This window comes from Myotis myotis, unplaced genomic scaffold, assembly GCF_014108235.1.
Source record: "Myotis myotis isolate mMyoMyo1 unplaced genomic scaffold, mMyoMyo1.p scaffold_m19_p_6, whole genome shotgun sequence".
Taxonomy (NCBI): Eukaryota; Metazoa; Chordata; class Mammalia; order Chiroptera; family Vespertilionidae; genus Myotis; species Myotis myotis.
Window position 1 is genome coordinate 68,747,398 of NW_023416368.1, and position 17,836 is coordinate 68,765,233.

General features: G+C 38.0%; 1 pseudogene; it reads right to left on the bottom strand.

The window, feature by feature from the left end:
• Nucleotides 1-907: 907 nt before the first annotated feature.
• Nucleotides 908-14,433, bottom strand: LOC118658489 (annotated as a pseudogene).
• Nucleotides 14,434-17,836: the final 3,403 nt, after the last annotated feature.

Consider the following 17,836-nt stretch of genomic DNA (forward strand, 5'->3'; position numbering starts at 1 on the left):
TAAGTAATTAAGTGTTTACTATCTAAAATTTTAGGGTAAGAATCATATTGAAATACTCTTAATTTTTAAAATGTCATTAGTTTTATACTATTTTTAAATAGTTGTTATACTGAGTTTTCCATAGATTTTTTTTTTTTAAACCAACACTTCCACTTCCTAAATTGATCAAATCAATTAGGTAGATACTGAAACCTTAAGAGTTAATGCTCACCATCATTGAGAATTTCTACAGAACGTTCAACTATACTACACTTATGTTTGTAGACTATTTTGCCCAGCAGCTCAATCAGTGATAATGCCACTCGAGTGGGGGATGGAAACCGACTCTAAATTCATGTCTGTATTAAACCAATACTGGGTTGTTGTTGTTTTTAACTTGTTTAAAACTGGTTGATTAAGCAATAAAAATAAATTTAAAAAACAATAAAAATAAATAAATAAAAAATAAAACTGGTTGAAAGGCATAACCTTGATCATACAAGGCATATGGAAAATAATATGTTTAACTTTAGCAGGGTGCCTAAAATATTGACAACTAACCAATGCTCTGTAAATACTCTTATTTTGGCAATGGCCCATAAGGTTAACTTCATTCAACTTAATATAATAACTCCTAAAAATTAAACTTCATAATTTTCTCACTTTTGAGACAAAATATATAAATTCAGGTAAAATCTGTTTATAGCACTTGAAAAATGTCCATAAACTTAAATCACTACAGTCTGTAAGATACATACCACTTAGAAAATACAATTGGTCAAACATTATTCTTTTCAGATATATACATAAAAAGGTAGAAATCAACATTTGTAGCATGAATAGGTTTGATTAGCAAATGTCACCCATGTAGATGTGATTGTCTAATCAACAATGTGTGCCTGATTCTAATCACCATTCTGCCTGGAAAATCTGTAAATTACATCGTGAGTTGTAATCCCCCATCCACTACCAGAACATGCCCTGTAATATAGGGTGATTCTAAGAGAAACACAACTGCATGTGCCACATCAATAGGTTCTCCAAATCTCCCAAGAGGGATATTTTTCTTTAAATGTTCTTTGTTCAAGGCTTTCATCATATCTGTATGAGCAAATCCTAAAGAGAAATGTTTGTTTAGTAGAAAAGAGTAGATACTAAGACAGTTGCTCAACCTCAGATAAAAATAAGTTCTGTAGTATAAAGTACTATGTAATATATTCAGCAACTATTCCTAAATGATTTGCATTATAGATATATGTAAGGACTATAGATTTATTAATAAAATCTTGTGATTAATCTAAGATATAAAAACACACATTACCAATAAAATACTTAACTTATGTAATCAGTGTTCACTATGCAATTATTTAAGCAACTAAGAAGTCCTCATAAAAGGAATAATTAGAAAAATATTAAAAAATTTAAAATCATAAAGAATAAATGGATTAATATTAGACATAACATGTGAAGTAAAAGTTCAATGTGCAATATCAAAAATACAGTTTCCAAATTGCCTTGTGTTAAAATGAAACTAGTTATAACTCAAACTAAAATCAACCTAAATATACTGCCATTTAAAATACCAGGTTAATTAATTTTGCTTATTAGCAAAATAGATACAGACTCATAGATAGAGAGCAAGTTGACAGCTTTCAGGGGTGGGGGTGCGGAATGTCTGTGGAGGGGTTTCACAAAAAAGGAAGGAAAAAACCTCATGGACATAGACAATAGTGTGGTGACTGCCAGGGGACGGGTCGGGGGAAGTGGAGGAAAGTAATGGAGAAAAAATGGTGATGGTAGGAGACTTGACTGGGGTAGTAAACACACACACAGTGTACAGATGATGTGTTGTAGAATTGTGAGCCTGAAACCTATATAATTTTGTTAACCAGTGTCACCCCAATAAATTCAATAAGAAGGAAAAAAACAAAAAAAATCGATTAAATTAAATACCAGGTTAAAAGTGAACTAAGCACTGGATTAAGAGTTTGTACTAAGCCAAAGGTTTATTATGCACTCTATGTAATTATTTAATTTTTCCTTGCCTTAGGTTTTCACTTACAAATATCTAAACAGTTGCTTTTAAGTCTTGTGAGAAATAATCATAGATTTTTCTATCATGAAGCCCATGACAATGAAAGCTTTATTAAGGAAAAAACTAGAAATAAGCTGAATGTGTTTCAATAAGGAACTAGTTAAATAAATCATGGCACATCAACACAACACAACAATGTGGAGGCATTAAAATGATTCCACTGCAAAACATTTAATATAAAAGAAAACATTTGTATATTTAAAAAGTAGGTTACCAATAAACTTAGTTACACTGCTACTAAAAGGTACAAACTCCCAGTTATAAAATAAGTAAGTCACAGGGATGTAATATACAGCATGGTGACTATAGTTAATACTGTATATTTGAAAGTATATAAGATAGTAGACCTTAAAATTCTTATCACAAGAAAAAAAATGTAACATGTTAGAAGAGTAATGTTAACTAGACTTACTGTGGTGATCATTTCACAATGTATACAAATATAGAATCATTATGCTTTATACCTGAAAGTAATATAGTTACATATGTCATCACACCTCAATAAAAATACATTAAAAAAACAAACACCAAAAAGCTTATACTAATGACTGGAAAAATATATTCCAAAATATTAATAGGGATTATCATTAGACACTAGAGTTACAGGTAATGATTATTATTTTCTTCTTTTACTTGTCTGTACTTTCCTAAGTGTCTACAAGAGATATATTTTATTTTTTATTTAGAAAAAAAAGTTATTGAAAAAAGATGCACAGTACTAACTTCAAATGATCTATAATGAGGGCCTAGAATATAGCAACTATTTATATTGTGTGTTTCACTGAAAGAAAACCTTAGCACATTTATTTACTTATTTTTAACTGAATTTATTGGAGTGACATTGATTAATAAAATTACATAGGTTTCAGGTGTACAATTCTATAATACAACATCTATGTATTTTATTGTGTGGTCACCACCACAAGTCGTCTCCTTCATTCACCATTGATCCCCCCTATATCCTCTTCTAATTCCCACCATCTCCCTTTCTCTCCAGTAATCACCATACTTTTGTCTATGTCTATGAGGATTTTTTAAAAATTGATTTTCAGCCCTAACCGGTTTGGCTCAGTGGATTGAGCATCAGCCTGCGGACTCAAAGGTCCCAGGTTCGATTCCGGTCAAGGGCATGTACCTTGGTTGCGGGCACATCCCCAGTCGGGGGTGTGCAGGAGGCAGTTGATCGATTTTCTCTCTCATCGATGTTTCTAACTCTCTATCCCTCTCCCTTTCTGTAAAAAATCAATAAACTATATTAAAAAAAATTGATTTTCAGAGAGAGAGAGAGGGAGGGCAGGGGGAGAAGACAGAAATACCAATGTGAAAGAAATATCAAGTGGTTGACTCCCACAGGCGCCCTGACTGGGGATCCAACCTGAAACCTGGTTAGTGCATCACCCCATGCAACAAAGGGTGGCAGGTTCGATTACCGGTCAAGGGCATGTACTTGGGTTATGGTTCCCTCCTCATCTCTGGGTGGGGTGGGTGTGGAAGTCAACCAATTTATATGTCTCTCTCACATTGATGTTTCTCTCTCTCCCCCCCCCCCTTTCCTCCTTCCCTTCCACTCTCTCTAAAAAACAATTGGAAAAATATCGTCAGGTGAAGATTAACAAAAAAATAAATATATATAATTAATAATCCATAATTCTAATATTTGTCATGTTATTAAAAGATCCAATAAAGGATATGATTATAATTACTACTGAAAATAAAGTTAATAAATAATCCATAGAATCAATTTATGGTGGAATCAATTTAATTGTACTAGTTCAACTTATACTTTGCTTCTGACCAATGAAGCATATTCATACTATGAAACCTACTAAAGATATATAGCCATTATTGAACAGCCACAATTTTAGAAACAGGTTTTTTTGTGTAGTATAAATTGCACTGAAAAGATCTTTAGAAACGGTTATACATACAAGTGCACTTCCATAACACTCATAAAACTTCCCTTTGTATACAAATTGCATTCCCACTATTTCGCCTGTTGCCTTGACAACTAATTCACACGAACAAAATTAAGCATTCATTCTTCAGCGTTTCCATAGCATCATACATGTATCTTTATATGCATCACATGCCACTGTAGTTATTTGTTTATATGTCTGTCTTTCCCACTGTACTTAGCTCCTGTGACAGAGTATCTTATTCATTTTTGTAATTTTGGAACCTAACACAGCCCTTGAATATAAGAGACTCTCCCATATGTAAGCCTGATGAATGATTTATTATGCGTTAAGAACACTTACATTGCCCTTAAACCATCAGCTCTTAAATCACAATGACGTAGAATTAACTCTTCATTACCCACACCACTGCAATCGCTAAAAGAGAAGGAAGGAAACACATGCAGTTCTAAACCACAAATGATCTATTCTCCACATGAACGAGGCTAACACTAAAATCAATCAGGCTGTACAAAGCGTACACAAACAGAAAGCAGTGCCAAGATGGCAGGGCAGCTTTTGGATTATCCTTTTTTTTTTTTTTTTTTAAATGGATATACTGTATCTAAACCACAGTCTATCAAATGTTCATGGATTTGCAATGCTTGAATTCAGCCAGTCTCTGTGACAAAACAATGCATTGGGATGCAGGGACATTCTACAGCAAAAGGGCTATCAACATTTGACCAGCCCGGCTGGTGTGGCTAAGTGGCTGAGGTCAACCTACAAACCGGGAGATCACGGTTCGATTCCCTGTAAGGGCACATGTTTGGGTTGAGGGCTCTATCTCTAGTGGGAGACATGCAGGAGGCAGCTGATCAATGATTCTCTCTCATCGTTAATGCTTCTATCTCTCTCTCCCTCTCCCTTCCTCTCTGAAATCAATAAAAATATATTTTTAAAAAATTAAATAAAAAAAGAACATTTGACCATTCCCTGATCCCTGCTGTTTCAACACCAGTGCCAAATAAAACACCAACTCTAGTGTCCGAGCTGCAGCCATTAGTGACATGAAATGAAAAGGTGGCAAAGTCTACTTCCTACTCACTCTTTCTTACAACCAATAAACTAAACAAAATGTCTTTTCTTAACATAGGTAATCAATTCTTAAATACCTACAGTAAGCTAGCACAAAATTCCATGGCTAACTGGCAGAGGTTCATGAAAACACTCATTTACTTCAAAAGTCAAGTAAATACCTAACCAAAATTTCTATCACACCAACTAATGAGTGATACTGGTAGATTCAAGTTTTAGCACATTTTTATTATCCTCTTAACTACCCCAGGCAATTTTATCAACTAGTAACTTGGTAAAAGGGAAGTAATATAAAGGTAAAAGCTACAAAATTGGATAATTGCAGATAGTTTAGACAAGCCATATTAATAAAAGGACAAAAAAAAAAAGACCTGAAAACCTTCTAATGACACAAAGGAAATCTACGGGGCCATTATTTTTAAGCTTACCTTAGCTGGGAATGAAAAGATAAAGCTTTTAGTAACAGTCCTGACATAAACCTTTGGCTTGTCACTCTCTCCTAGGTCCCGTCTTCTAGACAGTAAAAATGACTGGAATAAATGAGCTACAAGGTCCTTTCCACCTCACATTTTCCCATAATTAATATTTAAACATAAATATTTTAAAGATAAAATGAAGTATGGGGAATTTTCTGTAGTCACATTCATTACATGATTCTTTTCACAGTCATTTTAGAATTATTCTACCCAGATGTCAATCTATGAGTACCAATTAATAGGCCAATTAATGACTCCTTTCTCTATAAATAAAAAAATGAAGACTTTCTTTAGCTGTAACAACCTAAACTATAATTCTGGTCATTATGATTTAATATTTTCGATTACCAGTTACAAATAGACTAAGTTCATTGGCTTTGTGTCCCATTTAATCCAACAATATTTTCAAGTGATGTGGAATACCCAAAGTCAGCATATAAAAGGAGCAAGTACACAAAAAGGTTCTGCTTGACTTTCAGCGGTTCTCAACCTGTGGGTCGCAACCCCTTTGGCGGTCTAACGACCCTTTCACATGGGTCGCCTAAGACCATCCTGCATATCAGATATTTACATTACGATTCATAACAGTAGCAACATTACAGTTATGAAGTAGCAACGAAAATAATTTTATGGTTGGGTCACAACATGAGGAACTGTATATAAAGGGCCAGAAGGTTGAGAACCACTGTAAGGGTCTCTGATTTCACACTTGCTCTGCCTTCCAGGTGAATTGCCTCTCTCTTGGCTTGGGTTTTCCTTCATGATTAACAAGAACACAAGTGTTCCTGATGTATTCCCTAAAGCAGTGGTTCTCAACCTTGGCTGCACATTAGAATCACCTGGGAATCTTTTCAAAATCCTGACTTCTGGGCCTCATCCTCCGGAAATTCTGTTTCTTTGTTACTAATGTTGTGGCCCCACCTCATAACAAAGAAACAGAATTTCCGGAGGATGAAGCCCAGAAATCAGGATTTTAAAAAGATCCCCAGGTGATTCTAATGTGCAGCCAAGGTTGAGAACCACCGCCCTAAAGGAAGGCAGCTCTATTGCAAGTTTCCCACTGTGACTTCTACTATTTTGAAAATTCAGTAAACAGCCACCTCTCTATCCATCTTCACTGTTGGCCACTCCCGAATATGTCTGATTTTAGAAATCTCAGTTCCTCCTGCACATGGAACAGAACTTGCTGGTGCCAGAGTCCAAGTGTTCTCATTTCTGTTACGACGCACTACGACCTTCCTCCCCATGACATTACACAATGAGCTTCCACTGGGTCATTCAACAGGCAACTGCTGCCAAAATCACTTCAAAATCTTATTACTTCATAGAGTGACTTTAAAAAAATATCTTTCTTCCTCCTGAGTCTGTGTAAGTATCTTTTTTCCTTCTAATTTTTCTTTGTGTTCAATTTCTAACCGGAATCTTGGATAGCTCTCTTAGGTACAATGAAGTCCAGTGAAAGGGATCTTGTCTATTTGGAAAAGAAACATTTTATGACCTCTGGCAATTCTTTATCTGTACAAATACTGACTTTCTGGAGTAATGAGTAGATCAATTAGTTATGAGTAATGAGTAGATCACATGACTACTTTGTGAAATGTCCAAACGATATCACCTATGCAGCCCTGTTTACTTCCTCTGGATTGTACTGTTATTAAAAGTATAGGGGATTATAGGGCTATCCAGAGATTTTAAATATAAAGATTTATTGTGTTCCCCACCCCTCCTACACACACACACACACACACACACACACACACAACTGAAATTCTTACATTCTTTTCTTTAAAAAAAATGTTTTTATTTATTTCAGAGAAAGGGAGAGGGAGAGATAGAAATATCAATGATGACAGAGAATCATTGATCAGCTGCCTCCTGCACATCTCCTACTGGGGATCAAGCCTGCAACCTAGGCATGTGCCCTGACTGGGAATCGAGCTGTGATCTTTTGGTTCATGGGTTGATGCTCAACCACTGACCCACAGTGGCTGGGCCATTCTTAATTTATAACCGACTTTTAAAGTACAAGTTTCTTTTGTGATTTTAGTTTGGGAATAATCATTCAGTAAAAGATGCAATGTGGTTTATGCAATCAAGACAGCCTGTCATTACTCTTGGCCTCCTCTTTGAGGACAATGCACAAACTGGCAGTGTGGCCATGGAGGTCCTATCAGGACGTAGGAAGGTCCTCCTGCATTTAGCTACTGAAGACTCTAGTGACAATGCAGATTCCACATTCCTGCACCAATATGCTGAGAAGTGCCTAATGATGCTGATGTACTTACAATCTTTGCAATTATTATATAAAACCATAAACATGCATAAATTATGTTTAAAAAGAAAAAAGAAGTTTTCACTGACCTGGAGCAACTACATTCACTGTAATTTTCCTTCTTACTATTCTTTAGCAAGAGCACGTGAAAATCTGGATTCCTTCTTTACTAGCACTGTACACAGACTGACCAGCATTTCCTTTTAAACCAATAATAGTTCCTAGACATAAAAATTGAAAACAAATTCAAACCAATTTAATGGGGTTATTTGGATATGCAGATAATTTATACTAAACAAAGAACAAATCATTGTACCTTGTCCTTTGCTAAAATTAGGAATTCTAGCCATTGTCACTTGAGTGGTAAGAGTCTGAATCTGCTGCAGATACACAGAAAACAGGATTTGAAAGATGCTTATTTGAAACCTCAAATGCCAAACAGGGTTTCATAATTGATCCACTAAGTGAAAGAAACACACTCTCATCTCTGAATAGGTCGCATGATGAAAAATTCTACAGTATTTACAAAGATGTACAGTAGAAAGAAGTTAAAGCCAGAAAAAGTTAGATGATGACTCATTAATTTTATGAATCTACAACATAGATATAAGGAAACATTCATTTCCACCTAAGAAATAATTCATCTGAAGATAAATCTCACTAAATTTGAATTACTGTCCATCTAACTAAGAAAAGCTTCAATTACAAACTTTTGTAAAATTGCAATTTAGTTACCTTCAGTGATGTTTTATAACTTACATTGCCTACTAAAGATTCTTGGGTAGTCTCATTTTTTTGAATATGAAAGAATAACATAATTCAAATAGCAACTGCATGCAAATAAATTCAAGCAAAACATAAGTGGAGAAGTAATTTTCTGCACTAGTGACCCCTGTACTTGTAAAATTAAGCAAGAACCTCTCACAAAATGTTTGAAGTCATTTTATTTTAGAAAAATTCCAAATACTTTTTATGTTATAATCAAATCCAAGATTAAAATGTTTATCTACATTATACCTAAATAACAAAGAATGATAACAGTAAAGCACAGAAAAGAGAAAAGAGAGAGCAGACAGAGGAAATGCAGATGAATAAACAAGGGTATTTGGAAGAGAGAGCAATATGAAGGACACAAAAAAGAAAGAAAAATACAGGCATGAAGGAAAGGCCAAAGGAAGCTATAAAAACTTTGGTTCATGCCAGATACTATTGTCCTTCTAGTCAAAAGTGGTAACTTCTGAAATACCATCAATTTTCTAGAAGTTTAAATAGTCCTTTCTGTAATAAGATTCTCTTAACTTATTTTAAATTATCTAATTTCATTTACTTTTAGCACAATTCTAAAGTTAGGCATGACAAGGGAATGATGAGGATTTTTAAAATATACCTAAAACGGAGATATTTTAGAGTTAAACAAATATACCCCAGCTGATGTATATAGGCCATATACCAGCAGCTTACAAGAACCTAAAAATCATCATCTGCTGGGGCCAGTGTTGCTCAGTGGTTAAGCACTGACCTATGAACCAGGAGGTCAGGGTTCAATTCCTAGTGGGGGCACATGCCCAGGCTGAGGGCTCAATCCCTGGTGCCTGAGGCAGCTGATCAATGATTCTCTCTCATCATTGATGTTTCTCTCTCTCCCTCTCCCTTCCTCTCTAAATCAATAAAAATATTTTTTCAAAAATCATTATCTGGCTGTGTTAGAAAACAAAGGTCGGCTCATTTACTAATCTTTTATAAGAAAATTAATCTCATATTTTTAAGGGTAAATGTCAAAAATGTTCTAATTCTTATTAGCATAATATCCTTCTCTCACTTTCAAAAAAGAAAAACCCTACATCAGTTTGGAAAGACATTTCCTATATTAAAAAGAATAGGGTCATTTACTTCAACTAGAAAATATTCCCCTTTAGTGGCTTTTTAAGAGTCAGGTAGTATGCCATTATTTTCAATTATCAAATTGAAATAAAATTTCAAATCATTTTGCATTTTAAGGTCTACAAGCACATAGTACACAGTTGATCCACCCCGTGAGTCGGATGAACTGAACGATAGGTTACTTATATACAGGCTAAAAAACTGAAAAAGTTACTTCTTTTCTTAAAAGTTTTCTCTGAAACCTCTGTACTTGATTTGTCAATGACCCAGGCAGCTGCTCTAGACATCATTTTTAGTCCCCAGTATATAACATGTTCAATTCCTTCTCCACGTTTTAAAAACTAGGTTTCACATAAAAATCAGGATGTCCAATTTCTCGTTAAAAATCAAAACAGCTGGCAAAACTGGGACCGACCACGTTTGTGCACAGCAACATTCTACTGGATCTGAGCAGTGCTAGCTCCTGCCATTCCAATGGCCTCTGGACACCAAAGCTGGGTCTTTTGTCATTTATCACATGGCTTGTGCTGTCATTTTTCTAATACCTGGTGCTGTCAGCTCATTCCACACCTACTTGACCACTATACAGATGTGAATCTGTGATTCCTGTTGTACCCATTCATCAGTTAATCAAATCCTTTCTCCACAGATAATAAGATGACACATTTCATCCAAGTTTCACCCATGAACAAATTCCAATTTAGTCAATTAAATATTTTTGGGGTACTAAAAGATAACTGTAAATTCACAAAGGTGAAGACTCACCTACATTAACAATAGATCCTCTCTGTTGTTGAATCACAGTTTTCATGGCAGCTTTGCAGGTCAGCATGGAACCTAAAAGTTAGTATAAAGCTGAGTTATCACATCTTCAGTTTTCGTTCTTGCTAAAAGGCTATCCCTAGAAGTAAAAAGCACATAAATTAAAAACAAGATTAAACATCATCAAGAAATATATAACATTTTTACGGAGAGTATAAAAAGCGCTTCATATCTCAGCTGGAATACCTAGAAAGTCCCATTTTAAACTTGGTTTGAGAGGCACTAAAGCAACAGATATGCCAGAAAGGATCGACTTGGAAGCCACCTTCCTATCCGCTCTCAGGTAGAGTAGCTAATATTCCTAATTGTGAAAACTGGTGCCACATAACCAAAATAGCTGGAATTAACTGAGCAATTGCCATGCTAAGCCTTCCTTGTTTAGAAAAACAAACAAACAAAATATATATATATATATCCCACGTCCAAAGGCTCAGTATATGTGTGTGTGTGTATGCTAGAGGTCTGGTGCATAAAATTCGTGCACTCAGGTGGGTCCCTCAGCCCAGCCTGTGCCCTCTCACTGTCTGGGAGCCCTCAGGGGATGTCCGACTGACAGCTTAGGCCTGCTCCCTAAGCCGTCAGTCAGACATCCTTAATGCTGCCACGGAGGCAGGAGAGGCTCCCACCACCGCCACTGTGCTTGCCAGCCATGAGCCCGGCTTCTGGCTGAGCGGTGCTCCCCCTGTGGGAGCACACTGACCACCAGGGGACAGCTCCTGCATTGAACGTCTGCCCTCTGGTGGCAATGCACGTCACAGCGACCAGTCATTCCACTGTTCGGTCAATTTTCATATTAGCTTTTTATTATATAGGATACTTCCAAATATTCTGTCCCAAACTCAATATAAAAAAAAGACCTGCTGTGATTCCATTAATGTTAAATTCATGAACTGACAAACTTTATATATGATGACAGAAATCAGAATAGTGTTTACCTGTAAGGAACTATTAACTAGGAAGACAGAGCTTTCTGAAGTGCTGGAAAAGTTCTAGAGCTCAACATGTTGATTACAATGTTAAAAATGATGGAACTGTACCCTTATTGTATTACCTCAAAATAAAAGAATCTATGGATTGTGTCAGAACACACGGCAGGAGGCCCACACGAGCTCTGGTGCTCTGAGTTGTTCTGGGTGGCTGTGAGTCTATGTATTCTTCTAAATTCTCCTAACCAACTACGCCAGGACTGGTTCCTGCTTGAACCCTGCCCACTGTACTAACTGTTGGGAACTTAGTCCAAGTTCCTCCTTTATCCTCTGCTCACTAGTAACAGGTATGGGGTCTGAGCCCCTCTGCCTGGGGTTGGACCTCCTAGGACGCCAGGTCTTACACAGAGAAGCAATGCGAGGTTGTGGGTTTATCTTTCCCATAAAGCAGCATCAGTCTCTGTACCCACAGCTATTAACTGAGCAGCCTCATGCTGCCTCCTAGACTCACCGCCTCACATCGTCGTGGTATCTGAGCTCTCTGGCTCCGCAGCTTCTCCTGTCTCTCCTGCCCAGCTGCTCTCTCTAGCAGACTTCTTCACACTCTCCATCCTAGCTGCCCTCTCTCCATACTCCAGGAGACTTCCTCTCACTCCCACCTTAGCCTATTCCAGCCCGGTCCAGCTAACTAGCTGGTTAGTAACATAGTTTTATGCCATTTAGACAAAGAAGACTTGGTGCCAACAGTGACATCAATCATATTGGCTACTGAAGGGCACAGTGTACCGTGTGTCCTTGCACCTGCTCATGGTATCTTGGCCTGATTAGGATTCCCAGGCTCAGAGTCCTTGAACATTCCCTTCAGGCACATGCTCTGTGCTCCCACAGATTGACAGACCAAAATTTAAAATACAGTTTTTATTCCAATTTGTGACCAACCTGTTAGTTCCACCTGCATTTACTAAGAAGTTAATGGGGTCTAAAATTTTCTCCATTTCTTCAAGTATATTTTGTACATCATGTTCTTTGGCATCATCACAGCTGAATGCCAAATGACCACTTACATTAACTTGTAACTTGAATTGAAAAATTATCCAGTGCACATTTGTTAAGCATCTACTATGAGTTAGGCCTATGCTAAACTAGAACCTAGAGATAAAGATGCCATGGGTTCCTGATCTCAAGAAGTTCAGTCTAATAAAATTGGGATGGGGGCAAGTGGAGAACAAGGAGAAATAAAGTAATACTACAGAATGTACATCTTAAAACTTGTTTTTAATCAACAAAAAGTTAAGGGAGAAGCCTTTTTTATGTTCATAATGCTTTGTAAAATTTACGTAACAATACTTTTATCTTTCACACTGACCCCACCTACTCAATCCACCAATCTTCTGGGTTTTATATTCCTTTTTTGAAATGTATGTCTAATCCTCTTAAGGTTTTGTCCAGTTGTTTTCCTGGTCCTGCCCTGGGCATAAACTCTAGGGTTCCTTTTTTATTTTCCTTCTTCATTATGGCACATGTTTTATTATTATTACTTTTCCTCCTTCTCCTACTACTACTATTACTATTATTCCAGCCTGACCATTAGGAGAGATAAAACAGATAGCTGTAAAAAAAAAAAAATGCTAAAACTACAAACCATGAAAAAAAAAACTTTTTAGTAAAAGCAAGTTATTTCTCTTTTCTAAAATGTTCATTTTTTTCAAATGTTTTAAAAACAAAAAGTTACACTTCAAAGAGCACTCTCTATTTAATAATACAGCATTTTACCCCTCTGAAATGTAGATTTTTTTAACTACTTATTTCTGGCAGACCCTGCCTACCTGTTAACACTAGAAGTACTCCCTTGAGCCTTTAAAAGCAGTAAATCCTTGGGAAGTCACACTTCTGGGTGTAAGCCACTCATGGAACATGACTCAAAGAAATGAGGGGCCCCGAGCATCCTGTCTCTCACTCCCTGTCTCTCACTCGTGGCTTTCATCTGAAGAGCTGTTGGGTCCACAACAACCCTTGAAAGCTCAGCCAACAGTTCCCATCTAGTCCAGCAAACATGATGGCTGCCGTGACTCCATAAGGACCACCATTTGTTCGCCCCTTTGTCAAAGTAACATAATAGCAAGGAATATGAGCAAGAAGCATTCACTGAAACTCTCCCTGGTCTATAACTTAGGTGTGCGTGTTTTCTTTTAGAAAGTCTACTATTCTCCCAACCAGTGTAACCAATTAGGGTGAACCAATAAGCAATGTTATTTTAAAGGTTCCAGCCACCAGATACATCCCCAGGCCTCTATTCCTGGTAGTGAACGAGGTGCACCTGTCCATCCTAGCAATTAAACAAACGGCAGCATCTTAATACCTCCTTACCACCAAGAGACTGAAATTCGGAAAACAAGTAACTGATCCATTATGAAACAGGAAAAAAAAATTTTTTTTGAGGTTTCAACGTAATTAAAAAGAATCTGGCAGAACAAAATCTCAAATTGTCCACTTGGAAAAGTCACCAAAAAGATTTAAAAACGAATTAAGTGCTTATGGAGGTATTAAAGCAAAGAGGTACATCTCAAAACTGGCTGGTACTCAAAACATCTCCATGCAAGTTTGGGGCATCCACACACAGGCAGGAACAGCCCTCGGCAAAACTAAGCCAGCTTTTCATGCCTGACACGCCTGCCTTTCCAGCCTCCACTCCCTCCCGCCCAGCCCTGCCTCCCGGACGCCCGCGATCTTGCCCTGATGGGTGAGCCCCTTGCCCTGCATACAAAGTTAGCTGCTGTGCGGCTCTCCTTCCAGACGCCAGAACAAAGCAGCTCCCAAGGCCAGCACTAGGGGTGCGGGTGCCTATTAACCGGGCGCCTCACAAAACAACTACGCCTCAACGACCGGCAGGAGGCGCTCTGCGGGAAACAGGACGGGACGGGGTGGCGTGGGTGTCTCTGCACACACGTGGGCAGCTGCATTTGTTAAACCTCACAGCCTTAGAGGCCATACCCGCTCTCTTTACAAACAAGGGGACTTAGGGCGCTTGTACCGCAGACACACAACTGGACAACTCCACCCCGATACGACCTCGGGGGAGCCGGAAACTCGGAGGCAAAAGAGTTCAGAGTGTGGCGAGCCCTGTCCAGATTCGCGACTTTTATACCACCGCCGCTCAAAAAAAAAAAAAAAAAAAAAAAAAAAAAAAAAAAAAAAAAAGCTCAACCGCCGCGAAAAATAGCCCAACCGCTTCGAATGGAAGCACCTCCACCTCTCCTCCGGCCGTCGGATTCCGACCACGCAGGATACCCAGGAAAGGCGCTAAGAGTAAGCAGTCGGTGCGCCAACGTCAGCCCCGCGCGGGTGAACGCGGCCGCGCTGCATGCTGGGACTTGTAGTCTTGATGAGGGAAGGAAAGAGGCGTGGGCATGATGCTCAGTGAGAAGTGTACTCCGTACCCCTTGGCACCTGGGAATCAAGCTTCAGTGGCCAACCACTCCTGTTTACCTGGAATTGCTTAATGGGATTGCTAACACTCTGGACTTTCCGTTTTACAATCAGGACAGTCCCCAGCAAACCAAGACAAATTGATCACCATTAGAACCTAAAATATATGCAATTATAGGCAGATTTTCGCCTGGGATGGGGGCTGTGGGTGTCCCTAACCCCAGCCTTCCAGGGCCTACTGTACACTATTCGGAGTTCCAGTGTCTGCCTTTCATCCAGTGTTTGTCTTTGACTGGGGAATGCATGCTCAACCTGTAGTGGTCCCTAAGTATCAAATTCATACCAAAACCTACCCTACCTGTTCCTTCCCCCAAGTTGCCATAGAAATGGGCCTCAGCTGGACATTACCATTCATCCCAAAAGGGCATTGCAAAGGCAGATGCCCTGTTAAAAACAAAATATAATAGGAGCTTAAGAAGTATTAATTGAATGATTGAATACTCTTTCAGGATCAATAAAACAAGCATTAGCTGCTGCTGCAAACAAAAATAGGTTCATGCAATTCTAAAGATATGTGCTGAGGACTCACAGTTAATAAGCTAAAAGCTGAGCGATTGTTACAATTATACTATAAAAGGGAAGTCTTGATATAATATCATTTCATTAGGGATGGTTAAGGAAAGTGTGAGCCACATTCACTACTACTACTGCTAAAAAAAAAAAAAAAGTGACAACAGGACTAAATACACAGGAAACACTAGGGAGTAGTCCAAAAACAAAGTACAAAATTCTATTAATACCAAAAAAAATCAGAGAAAAGGGAGAAGAAAGAAATGCATGGAAAAGCTAGATTTGAGGGCTAGATGCAGCCTGAAGGAGAAGAGAGAAAACTAAGCAAATTAAGCATTCTTTAAAATATTATTTTTATTCCACCTAGATCCAAAAGGGATTTGAAATGACTTACAAAAATTTATGAGTACAACCTAATGCCCATTAGAATAGCTACTATCCTATATAATAAAAGGCTAATATGCAAATTGACAGAACAGTGGAATGACAGGTCGCTATGATACACACTGATCACCAGGGGGCAGATGCTCAATGCAGGAGCTGCCCCCTCATGGTCCGTGAGCTCCTCGCCGGAGCAGGCCTAAGCCGTCAGTTGGACACCTTCCGAGGGTTCCCGAACTGCAAGAGGGCGCAAGCCAAGCTGAGGGGATCCCCCCCGCCCAACCGTGTGCATGAATTTCATGCATCAGGCCTCTAGTTAAAAAGAAAATAAGTGTTGGTGAGGATGTGAAAAAACTGGAGCTCTTGTGCACTCTTGTTGGGACTGTAAACTGTTGCTTTGGAAAACAGTATGGTAGTTCCTAAAATAAAAAAAAAAAAAAAATAGAGCAAGTGCATATAATCCAGCAATTCCATTTCTGGGTATATACTCAAAAGAATTGAAAGCAAGCTCTGGAAGTGATATTTGTGTGCCAGTGTTCAAAGCGGCATTACTTACAATAGCTAAATCATTGAAGCAACCCAAGTAACCATCCAGGAATGATGGATAAGTAAAATGTCACACACACACAAATATTGTTTATTCTTAAAAGGTAAGGAAATTCTGAAGTATGCTGCAACATGGAAAAACTTTGAGGATGCTATACTAAATGAAATAAACCTGTCACAAGAAAGGTGAATACTATATGGTTCTACTTATATGAGATACTTAGAGTAGTCAAAACCATATAGAAAAGAAAGGGTGGAGGAAGAGGAATAGAGAGTGGTTGTTTAATGGGTATGATGTTTCAGTTTTGCAAGATGAAAAAAGTTGTGGAGAGGAATAGTGGCATTGATTGCCTAATGGTAACCCTGTTCCTAACCCTAACCGTACAATATAGATGTGCTTGATACTTCTGAGCTATACACTTAAAATGGCTGGGGCACTATTTTTCTTTTTTCTTTTTTTAATTCTCACCTGGGGATATGCTCATTGATTTTAGAGAGAGGAAGGGAGAGATAGTGAGAAACATCGATGTGAGAGAGAAACATCAATTGGCTACCTCCCGCATGTCCCCCAACCTGGAATCCAACCCACAACCCCTTTGGTGCACGGGATGATGTTCCAACCAACTGAGCCACCCGGCCAGGGCAAGACAGTAAATTTTGTTATGTGCATTTTACCAGAATTTTATAAAAATTGGGGCAGGAGGGAAACTACAGCAATGCAAATATTAACACTGACAATAAGAGTACTGAATGCAATTGGGTTTTATCCCTAAAGTATGTATAGAAATACTGCCATTTAAATACTGTGATTTCAAAGCTCCTTAAATATTTATTTCTAAGGAGTTATGCCACAAACTTGACACCAGCTTGTTTCCAATTCTTGGAAATTGCCTTATTTTTATCATTTTTAGGTAATTTTGTCTTTTAATTACCTGAAACATTTACATGGTTCTTAAGTGTAAACCACAAAACAGGTATATTCAGATAGTATAGCTTTCATCCATGCCCTTGTTTCCTCTTTTCTTCCTACCCCTATTAATCGCTGATTTTGTTAATATTTTTATCCTTCAATTTTTTTTTAATATTAGAAAATGCACATATCTGTCCTATTCTATCCTCTTTCTAATACAAAAAGTTGCAGGCTGTAAATACTGTTCTACACCTCGATTTTTCAGGATACCGTATCTTGGAGATTGCTCCCTGGCTGTGTACTGAGACCCGCCTGCTCCTTCGCACAGCTGCACAGTCCTACACTCTGGGAATATGACTGGCAGAATTCTAAGGCAACCCTCCCCAAGGTTTCCCTTTCCCACCTCAGCTATGCAATCAAACACTTATCTAGGAACAACTGCGAAAGGAATTTAAAAGTACAGTGGGGCCTTGACTTACGAGTTTAATCTGTTCCGAGACCGAGCTTGTTAAGGAGCTCGTTAACTCAAATTACTCTATCAACTCAATGCAAAAAATCA